We start from the raw sequence: 12,171 nt of genomic DNA, 5'->3' as shown, positions 1-12,171 counted from the left end.
GCTACCTTTTTGTAATATGTGTTTAGTTTTGATTTACAAATAATTTGGAATAGTTATTTTATTGCACAATAAGCTTTTTTCTTTTTTACATTTTGCTTTATACCACACATCAAGGATAACATACATGATATTATATTGCACACCTCACTATCCTTTTAGTTCTTGTCCATTTGTTGTTGAATCATGTTTAGAATTTAATTTCATTAGTATATAACATTATTCCATTTAAATATAATGTTTTATCTCTGTGTGGCTTATATATTCATATGAAATTTGAATAATAACTAATGTTCAACACACATTTTCTATGTGTAATTATTGATTTAAATTTTATTTTATCACTTTTTTTTCACTCAGTTACTTAATCTTGTGTTAAAAGCTATTGATTACATGCAGATTAACATTATTTCATTTTATTAATATCGTGATGAGTCGGATTTTTTTTTTGTTTGGAGTCAAAATTTTCTCTTAAAATGGCAATTGTGTTTTTTTTTTTTTTTTTTTGTTAAATTATGAGGAAGATTTCATTTATTTTATTATGGATTTTATTATGTGTTATGTTTATTATTATACCAAGGATCATAAATGATTCACATGGAAAGTAAATTAGACTTTATGTAATTGATAGCTTAAACAGAATGATTGATTTTGCCCATTTTCCAACAGTTTTACCTATTATTTAAAACATCTTTATAGTTTTGATTTTGTTAGTATTTGGAATACATTTTTTCTTGCACAATAAGCTTGTTTCTTTGGTATATTTTGCTTGGTACCAGGTATTAAAGAAAAAATAAGTAGTTATTATATGACACATCCTCATTGAAAATTTGATGTATGGTCCATTTCATTCGAGACCATGTTTAGGCTTTAATTTCACTATAAGTCTGCTTTATTCCATTGTAATCTAAGTTTTTTTCTCTATTTATACTATATGTTCATATGATATTGTACTAATAACTGATATTGAACATATAATTATATTTTCTATTTATTGATTTAAATTTATATTATGATATTAGTAGTTGTATGAATGTTTAATTATTTATTTGCAAATTTTTATTATTTCTTTGTTTAGAGCATAAAATTTCTGAGTCACTTTATCTGAGCAGAGTGTTTTTTATAAAAATTTAACTTTTGTATATTTTTTCTTCTAATTTATCCTGGAGTTGTGTAGTAGTTTTTTGTATTTACTTTTAATATTATACCATACATCACCAATGAGTTTCAAATTAATATTGGACTTTATGTTATTGATAACTTCAACTATATGATTGATATCTCTCTTTGGCCAGTACATTCAGCTACCTTTTTGTAATATGTGTTTAGTTTTGATTTACAAATAATTTGGAATAGTTATTTTATTGCACAATAAGCTTTTTTCTTTTTTACATTTTGCTTGATACCACACATCAAGGATAACATACATGATATTATATTGCACACCTCACTATCCTTTTAGTTCTTGTCCATTTGTTGTTGAATCATGTTTAGAATTTAATTTCATTAGAATATAACATCATTCCATTTAAATATAATGTTTTATCTGTGTGTGGCTTATATATTCAAATGAACTTTGAATAATAACTAATGTTCAACACACATTTTCTTTGTGTAATTATTGATTTAAATTTCATTTTATCACTTTTTTTTCACTCAGTTACTTAATCATGTGTTAAAAGCTATTGATTACATGCAGATTATTATTATTTCATTTTATTAATATCGTGATGAGTCTGATTTTTTTTTTGTTTGGAGTCAAAATTTTCTCTTAAAATGGGAATTGTGTTTTTTTTTTTTTTTTTGTTAAATTATGAGGAAGATTTCTTTTGTTTTATTATGGATTTTATGATTTGTTATGTTTATTATTTTACCAAGGATGATAAATGATTCACATGGAAAATAAATTAGACTTTATGTAATTGATAGCTTAAACAGAATGATTGATTTTACCCAACAGTTTAACCTATTATTTAAAACATCTTTAGAGCTTTGATTTTGTTAGTATTTTTAATACCTATTCTCTTGCACAATAAGCTTGTTTCATTGATATATTTTGCTTTGTAGCAGGTATTAAAGAAAAAATAAGTAATTATTATATCACACATCCTCATTGAAAATTTGATGTACGGTCCATTTCATGCCAGATCATGTTTAGGTTATAATTTCACTATAAGTCTGCTTTATTTCCTTGTAATCTAAGTTTTTTTCTCTATTTATACTATATGTTCTTATGATATTGTACTAATAACTGATATTGAACATATAATTCTATTTTCTATTAATTGATTTAAATTTATATTATGACATTATTTTGACAGAATTGCTTAGTAGTTGTATGAATGTTTAATTATTTATTTGCAAATTTTTATTATTTCTTTATTTAGAGCGTGAAATTTGTGGGTCATATTATCTGAGGAGAATGTTTTTCATAAAAATTTAAGGTTTGTATATTTTTTCTTTTAAATTATTGTTTAGTTGTGTACAAGTTTTTTGTATTAATTTTAATATTATACCATACATCACCAATGAGTTTGAAATTAATATTGGACTTTATGTTAGTGATAACTTCAACAATATGATTGATATCTCTCTTTGGCCAGTACATTCACCTACCTTTTTGTAATATTTGTTTAGTTTTGATTTACTAATTATTTGGAGTAGATATTTTATTGCATAATAAACTTGTTTCTTTGTTACATTTTGCTTGATACTACTCATCAAGGATAACTTACATGATATTATATTGCACACCTCACTATCCTTTCAGTTATTGTCCATTTGTTTTCAAATCATGTTTAGAATTTAATTTCATTAGAATATATCATCATTCCATTTAATTATAATGTTTTATCTCTGTGTGGCTTATATATTCATATGAACTTTGAATAATAACTAATGTTCAACACACATTTTCTATGTGTAATTATTGATTTAAATTTTATTTTATCACTTTTTTTTCACTCAGTTACTTAATCTTGTGTTAAAAGCTATTGATTACATGCAGATTAACATTATTTCATTTTATTAATATCGTGATGAGTCGGATTTTTTTTTTGTTTGGTGTCAAAATTTTCTCTTAAAATGGCAATTGTGTTTTTTTTTTGTTAAATTATGAGGAAGATTTCATTTATTTTATTATGGATTTTATTATGTGTTATGTTTATTATTATACCAAGGATCATAAATGATTCACATGGAAAGTAAATTAGACTTTATGTAATTGATAGCTTAAACAGAATGATTGATTTTGCCCATTTTCCAACAGTTTTACCTATTATTTAAAACATCTTTATAGTTTTGATTTTGCTAGTATTTGGAATACATATTTTCTTGCACAATAAGCATATTTCTTTGGTATATTTTGCTTGGTAGCAGGTATTAAAGAAAAAATAAGTAGTTATTATATCACACATCCTCATTGAAAATTTGATGTATGGTCCATTTCATTCGAGATCATGTTTAGGTTTTAATTTCACTAAAAGTCTGCTTTATTCCATTCTAATCTAAGTTTTTTACTCTATTTATACTATATGTACTTATGATATTGTACTGATAACTGATATTGAACATATAATTCTATTTTCTATTTATTGATTTAAATTTGTAGTATGACATTATTTTGACAGAATTGCTTAGTAGTTGTATGAATGTTTAATTAATATAAATAAGTAGTGTATTATTTTGACAGAATTGCTTAGTAGTTGTATGAATGTTTAATTAATTTAAATAAGTAGTTATTATATCACACATCCTCATTGAAAATTTGATGTATGGTCCATTTCATTCGAGATCATGTTTAGGTTTTAATTTCACTATAAGTCTGCTTTATTCCATTGTAATCTAAGTTTTTTTCTCTATTTATACTATATGTTTTCATGATATTGTACTAATAACTGATACTGAACATATAATTGTATTTTCTATTTATTGATTTAAATTTATATTTTGATATTAGTAAATGTATGAATGTTTAATTATTTAATTGCAAATTTATATTATTTCTTTGTTTAGAGCATAAAATTTCTGAGTCACTTTATCCGAGGAGAGTGTTTTTCATAAAAATTTAACTTTTGTATATTTTTTCTACAAATTTATCCTGGAGTTGTGTAGTAGTTTTTTGTATTTACTTTTAATATTATACCATACATCACCAATGAGTTTCAAATTAATATTGGACTTTATGTTATTGATAACTTCAACTATATGATTGATATCTCTCTTTGGCCAGTACATTCAGCTACCTTTTTGTAATATTTGTTTAGTTTTGATTTACTAATTATTTGGAATAGTTATTTTATTGCACAATAAGCTTTTTTCTTTGTTACATTTTGCTTCATACCACACATCAAGGATAACATACATGATATTATATTGCACACCTCACTATCCTTTTAGTTCTTGTCCATTTGTTGTTGAATCATGTTTAGAATTTAATTTCATTAGTATATAACATTATTCCATTTAAATATAATGTTTTATCTCTGTGTGGCTTATATATTCATATGAACTTTGAATAATAACTAATGTTCAACACACATTTTCTATGTGTAATTATTGATTTAAATTTTATTTTATCACTTTTTTTTCACTCAGTTACTTAATCTTGTGTTAAAAGCTATTGATTACATGCAGATTAACATTATTTCATTATATTATTATCGTGATGAGTCGGATTTTTTTTTTGTTTGGAGTCAAAATTTTCTCTTAAAATGGCAATTGTGTGTTTTTTTTTTTTTGTTAAATTATGAGGAAGATTTCATTTATTTTATTATGGATTTTATTATGTGTTATGTTTATTATTATACCAAGGATCATAAATGATTCACATGGAAAGTAAATTAGACTTTATGTAATTGATAGCTTAAACAGAATGATTGATTTTGCCCATTTTACAACAGTTTTACCTATTATTTAAAACATCTTTATAGTTTTGATTTTGTTAGTATTTGGAATACATTTTTTCTTGCACAATAAGCTTGTTTCTTTGGTATATTTTGCTTGGTACCAGGTATTAAAGAAAAAATAAGTAGTTATTATATGACACATCCTCATTGAGAATTTGATGTATGGTCCATTTCATTCGAGACCATGTTTAGGTTTTAATTTCACTATAAGTCTGCTTTATTCCATTGTAATCTAAGTTTTTTTCTCTATTTATACTATATGTTCATATGATATTGTACTAATAACTGATATTGAACATATAATTATATTTTCTATTTATTGATTTAAATTTATATTATGATATTAGTAGTTGTATAAATGTTTAATTATTTATTTGCAATTTTTTATTATTTCTTTGTTTAGAGCATAAAATTTCTGAGTCACTTTATCTGAGCAGAGTGTTTTTTATAAAAATTTAACTTTTGTATATTTTTTCTTCTAATTTATCCTGGAGTTGTGTAGTAGTTTTTTGTATTTACTTTTAATATTATACCATACATCACCAATGAGTTTCAAATTAATATTGGACTTTATGTTATTGATAACTTCAACTATATGATTGATATCTCTCTTTGGCCAGTACATTCAGCTACCTTTTTGTAATATTTGTTTAGTTTTGATTTACTAATTATTTGGAATAGTTATTTTATTGCACAATAAGCTTTTTTCTTTGTTACATTTTGCTTCATACCACACATCAAGGATAACTTACATGATATTATATTGCACACCTCACTATCCTTTCAGTTATTGTCCATTTGTTTTCAAATCATGTTTAGAATTTAATTTCATTAGAATATATCATTATTCCATTTAAATATAATGTTTTATCTCTGTGTGGCTTATATATTCATATGAACTTTGAATAATAACTAATGTTCAACACACATTTTCTTTGTGTAATTATTGATTTAAATTTCATTTTATCCATTTTTTTTCACTCAGTTAGTTAATCTTGTGTTAAAAGCTATTGATTACATGCAGATTATTATTATTTCATTTTATTAATATCGTGATGAGTCTGATTTTTTTTTGTTTGGAGTCAAAATTTTCTCTTAAAATGGGAATTGTGTTTTTTTTTTTTTTTTTGTTAAATTATGAGGAAGATTTCTTTTGTTTTATTATGGATTTTATGATTTGTTATGTTTATTATTATACCAAGGATGATAAATGATTCACATGGAAAATAAATTAGACTTTATGTAATTGATAGCTTAAACAGAATGATTGATTTTACCCAACAGTTTAACCTATTATTTAAAACATCTTTAGAGCTTTGATTTTGTTAGTATTTTTAATACCTATTCTCTTGCACAATAAGCTTGTTTCTTTGATATATTTTGCTTTGTAGCAGGTATTAAAGAAAAAATAAGTAATTATTATATCACACATCCTCATTGAAAATTTGATGTATGGTCCATTTCATGCCAGATCATGTTTAGGTTATAATTTCACTATAAGTCTGCTTTATTTCCTTGTAATCTAAGTTTTTTTCTCTATTTATACTATATGTTCTTATGATATTGTACTAATAACTGATATTGAACATATAATTCTATTTTCTATTAATTGATTTAAATTTATATTATGACATTATTTTGACAGAATTGCTTAGTAGTTGTATGAATGTTTAATTATTTATTTGCAAATTTTTATTATTTCTTTATTTAGAGCGTGAAATTTGTGGGTCATATTATCTGAGGAGAATGTTTTTCATAAAAATTTAAGGTTTGTATATTTTTTCTTTTAAATTATTGTTTAGTTGTGTACAAGTTTTTTGTATTAATTTTAATATTATACCATACATCACCAATGAGTTTGAAATTAATATTGGACTTTATGTTAGTGATAACTTCAACAATATGATTGATATCTCTCTTTGGCCAGTACATTCACCTACCTTTTTGTAATATTTGTTTAGTTTTGATTTACTAATTATTTGGAGTAGATATTTTATTGCATAATAAACTTGTTTCTTTGTTACATTTTGCTTGATACTACTCATCAAGGATAACTTACATGATATTATATTGCACACCTCACTATCCTTTCAGTTATTGTCCATTTGTTTTCAAATCATGTTTAGAATTTAATTTCATTAGAATATATCATCATTCCATTTAATTATAATGTTTTATCTCTGTGTGGCTTATATATTCATATGAACTTTGAATAATAACTAATGTTCAACACACATTTTCTATGTGTAATTATTGATTTAAATTTTATTTTATCACTTTTTTTTCACTCAGTTACTTAATCTTGTGTTAAAAGCTATTGATTACATGCAGATTAACATTATTTCATTTTATTAATATCGTGATGAGTCGGATTTTTTTTGTGTTTGGTGTCAAAATTTTCTCTTAAAATGGCAATTGTGTTTTTTTTTTTTGTTAAATTATGAGGAAGATTTCATTTATTTTATTATGGATTTTATTATGTGTTATGTTTATTATTATACCAAGGATCATAAATGATTCACATGGAAAGTAAATTAGACTTTATGTAATTGATAGCTTAAACAGAATGATTGATTTTGCCCATTTTCCAACAGTTTTACCTATTATTTAAAACATCTTTATAGTTTTGATTTTGTTAGTATTTGGAATACATATTTTCTTGCACAATAAGCATATTTCTTTGGTATATTTTGCTTGGTAGCAGGTATTAAAGAAAAAATAAGTAGTTATTATATCACACATCCTCATTGAAAATTTGATGTATGGTCCATTTCATTCGAGATCATGTTTAGGTTTTAATTTCACTAAAAGTCTGCTTTATTCCATTCTAATCTAAGTTTTTTACTCTATTTATACTATATGTACTTATGATATTGTACTAATAACTGATATTGAACATATAATTCTATTTTCTATTTATTGATTTAAATTTGTAATATGACATTATTTTGACAGAATTGCTTAGTAGTTGTATGAATGTTTAATTAATATAAATAAGTAGTGTATTATTTTGACAGAATTGCTTAGTAGTTGTATGAATGTTTAATTAATTTAAATAAGTAGTTATTATATCACACATCCTCATTGAAAATTTGATGTATGGTCCATTTCATTCGAGATCATGTTTAGGTTTTAATTTCACTATAAGTCTGCTTTATTCCATTGTAATCTAAGTTTTTTTCTCTATTTATACTATATGTTCTTATGATATTGTACTAATAACTGATACTGAACATATAATTGTATTTTCTATTTATTGATTTAAATTTATATTTTGATATTAGTAGTTGTATGAATGTTTAATTATTTAATTGCAAATTTATATTATTTCTTTGTTTAGAGCATAAAATTTCTGAGTCACTTTATCCGAGGAGAGTGTTTTTCATAAAAATTTAACTTTTGTATATTTTTTCTACAAATTTATCCTGGAGTTGTGTAGTAGTTTTTTGTATTTACTTTTAATATTATACCATACATCACCAATGAGTTTCAAATTAATATTGGACTTTATGTTATTGATAACTTCAACTATATGATTGATATCTCTCTTTGGCCAGTACATTCAGCTACCTTTTTGTAATATGTGTTTAGTTTTGATTTACAAATAATTTGGAATAGTTATTTTATTGCACAATAAACTTGTTTCTTTTTTACATTTTGCTTGATACCACACATCAAGGATAACATACATGATATTATATTGCACACCTCACTATCCTTTTAGTTCTTGTCCATTTGTTGTTGAATCATGTTTAGAATTTAATTTCATTAGAATATAACATCATTCCATTTAAATATAATGTTTTATCTGTGTGTGGCTTATATATTCAAATGAACTTTGAATAATAACTAATGTTCAACACACATTTTCTTTGTGTAATTATTGATTTAAATTTCATTTTATCCCTTTTTTTTCACTCAGTTAGTTAATCTTGTGTTAAAAGCTATTGATTACATGCAGATTATTATTATTTCATTTTATTAATATCGTGATGAGTCTGATTTTTTTTTGTTTGGAGTCAAAATTTTCTCTTAAAATGGGAATTGTGTTTTTTTTTTTTTTTTTTGTTAAATTATGAGGAAGATTTCTTTTGTTTTATTATGGATTTTATGATTTGTTATGTTTATTATTATACCAAGGATGATAAATGATTCACATGGAAAATAAATTAGACTTTATGTAATTGATAGCTTAAACAGAATGATTGATTTTACCCAACAGTTTAACCTATTATTTAAAACATCTTTAGAGCTTTGATTTTGTTAGTATTTTTAATACCTATTCTCTTGCACAATAAGCTTGTTTCTTTGATATATTTTGCTTTGTAGCAGGTATTAAAGAAAAAATAAGTAATTATTATATCACACATCCTCATTGAAAATTTGATGTATGGTCCATTTCATGCCAGATCATGTTTAGGTTATAATTTCACTATAAGTCTGCTTTATTTCCTTGTAATCTAAGTTTTTTTCTCTATTTATACTATATGTTCTTATGATATTGTACTAATAACTGATATTGAACATATAATTCTATTTTCTATTAATTGATTTAAATTTATATTATGACATTATTTTGACAGAATTGCTTAGTAGTTGTATGAATGTTTAATTATTTATTTGCAAATTTTTATTATTTCTTTATTTAGAGCGTGAAATTTGTGGGTCATATTATCTGAGGAGAATGTTTTTCATAAAAATTTAAGGTTTGTATATTTTTTCTTTTAAATTATTGTTTAGTTGTGTACAAGTTTTTTGTATTAATTTTAATATTATACCATACATCACCAATGAGTTTGAAATTAATATTGGACTTTATGTTAGTGATAACTTCAACAATATGATTGATATCTCTCTTTGGCCAGTACATTCACCTACCTTTTTGTAATATTTGTTTAGTTTTGATTTACTAATTATTTGGAGTAGATATTTTATTGCATAATAAACTTGTTTCTTTGTTACATTTTGCTTGATACTACTCATCAAGGATAACTTACATGATATTATATTGCACACCTCACTATCCTTTCAGTTATTGTCCATTTGTTTTCAAATCATGTTTAGAATTTAATTTCATTAGAATATATCATCATTCCATTTAATTATAATGTTTTATCTCTGTGTGGCTTATATATTCATATGAACTTTGAATAATAACTAATGTTCAACACACATTTTCTATGTGTAATTATTGATTTAAATTTTATTTTATCACTTTTTTTTCACTCAGTTACTTAATCTTGTGTTAAAAGCTATTGATTACATGCAGATTAACATTATTTCATTTTATTAATATCGTGATGAGTCGGATTTTTTTTGTGTTTGGTGTCAAAATTTTCTCTTAAAATGGCAATTGTGTTTTTTTTTTTTGTTAAATTATGAGGAAGATTTCATTTATTTTATTATGGATTTTATTATGTGTTATGTTTATTATTATACCAAGGATCATAAATGATTCACATGGAAAGTAAATTAGACTTTATGTAATTGATAGCTTAAACAGAATGATTGATTTTGCCCATTTTCCAACAGTTTTACCTATTATTTAAAACATCTTTATAGTTTTGATTTTGTTAGTATTTGGAATACATATTTTCTTGCACAATAAGCATATTTCTTTGGTATATTTTGCTTGGTAGCAGGTATTAAAGAAAAAATAAGTAGTTATTATATCACACATCCTCATTGAAAATTTGATGTATGGTCCATTTCATTCGAGATCATGTTTAGGTTTTAATTTCACTAAAAGTCTGCTTTATTCCATTCTAATCTAAGTTTTTTACTCTATTTATACTATATGTACTTATGATATTGTACTAATAACTGATATTGAACATATAATTCTATTTTCTATTTATTGATTTAAATTTGTAATATGACATTATTTTGACAGAATTGCTTAGTAGTTGTATGAATGTTTAATTAATATAAATAAGTAGTGTATTATTTTGACAGAATTGCTTAGTAGTTGTATGAATGTTTAATTAATTTAAATAAGTAGTTATTATATCACACATCCTCATTGAAAATTTGATGTATGGTCCATTTCATTCGAGATCATGTTTAGGTTTTAATTTCACTATAAGTCTGCTTTATTCCATTGTAATCTAAGTTTTTTTCTCTATTTATACTATATGTTCTTATGATATTGTACTAATAACTGATACTGAACATATAATTGTATTTTCTATTTATTGATTTAAATTTATATTTTGATATTAGTAGTTGTATGAATGTTTAATTATTTAATTGCAAATTTATATTATTTCTTTGTTTAGAGCATAAAATTTCTGAGTCACTTTATCCGAGGAGAGTGTTTTTCATAAAAATTTAACTTTTGTATATTTTTTCTACAAATTTATCCTGGAGTTGTGTAGTAGTTTTTTGTATTTACTTTTAATATTATACCATACATCACCAATGAGTTTCAAATTAATATTGGACTTTATGTTATTGATAACTTCAACTATATGATTGATATCTCTCTTTGGCCAGTACATTCAGCTACCTTTTTGTAATATGTGTTTAGTTTTGATTTACAAATAATTTGGAATAGTTATTTTATTGCACAATAAGCTTTTTTCTTTTTTACATTTTGCTTGATACCACACATCAAGGATAACATACATGATATTATATTGCACACCTCACTATCCTTTTAGTTCTTGTCCATTTGTTGTTGAATCATGTTTAGAATTTAATTTCATTAGTATATAACATTATTCCATTTAAATATAATGTTTTATCTCTGTGTGGCTTATATATTCATATGAACTTTGAATAATAACTAATGTTCAACACACATTTTCTATGTGTAATTATTGATTTAAATTTTATTTTATCACTTTTTTTTCACTCAGTTACTTAATCTTGTGTTAAAAGCTATTGATTACATGCAGATTAACATTATTTCATTATATTAATATCGTGATGAGTCGGATTTTTTTTTTGTTTGGAGTCAAAATTTTCTCTTAAAATGGCAATTGTGTTTTTTTTTTTTTTTTTGTTAAATTATGAGGAAGATTTCATTTATTTTATTATGGATTTTATTATGTGTTATGTTTATTATTATACCAAGGATCATAAATGATTCACATGGAAAGTAAATTAGACTTTATGTAATTGATAGCTTAAACAGAATGATTGATTTTGCCCATTTTCCAACAGTTTTACCTATTATTTAAAACATCTTTATAGTTTTGATTTTGTTAGTATTTGGAATACATTTTTTCTTGCACAATAAGCTTGTTTCTTTGGTATATTTTGC

This window comes from Argiope bruennichi, chromosome X1, assembly GCF_947563725.1.
Source record: "Argiope bruennichi chromosome X1, qqArgBrue1.1, whole genome shotgun sequence".
NCBI classification, from domain to species: Eukaryota; Metazoa; Arthropoda; class Arachnida; order Araneae; family Araneidae; genus Argiope; species Argiope bruennichi.
The sequence above is the reverse complement of the archived record's forward strand: the minus strand, read 5'-3'. Positions refer to the sequence as shown.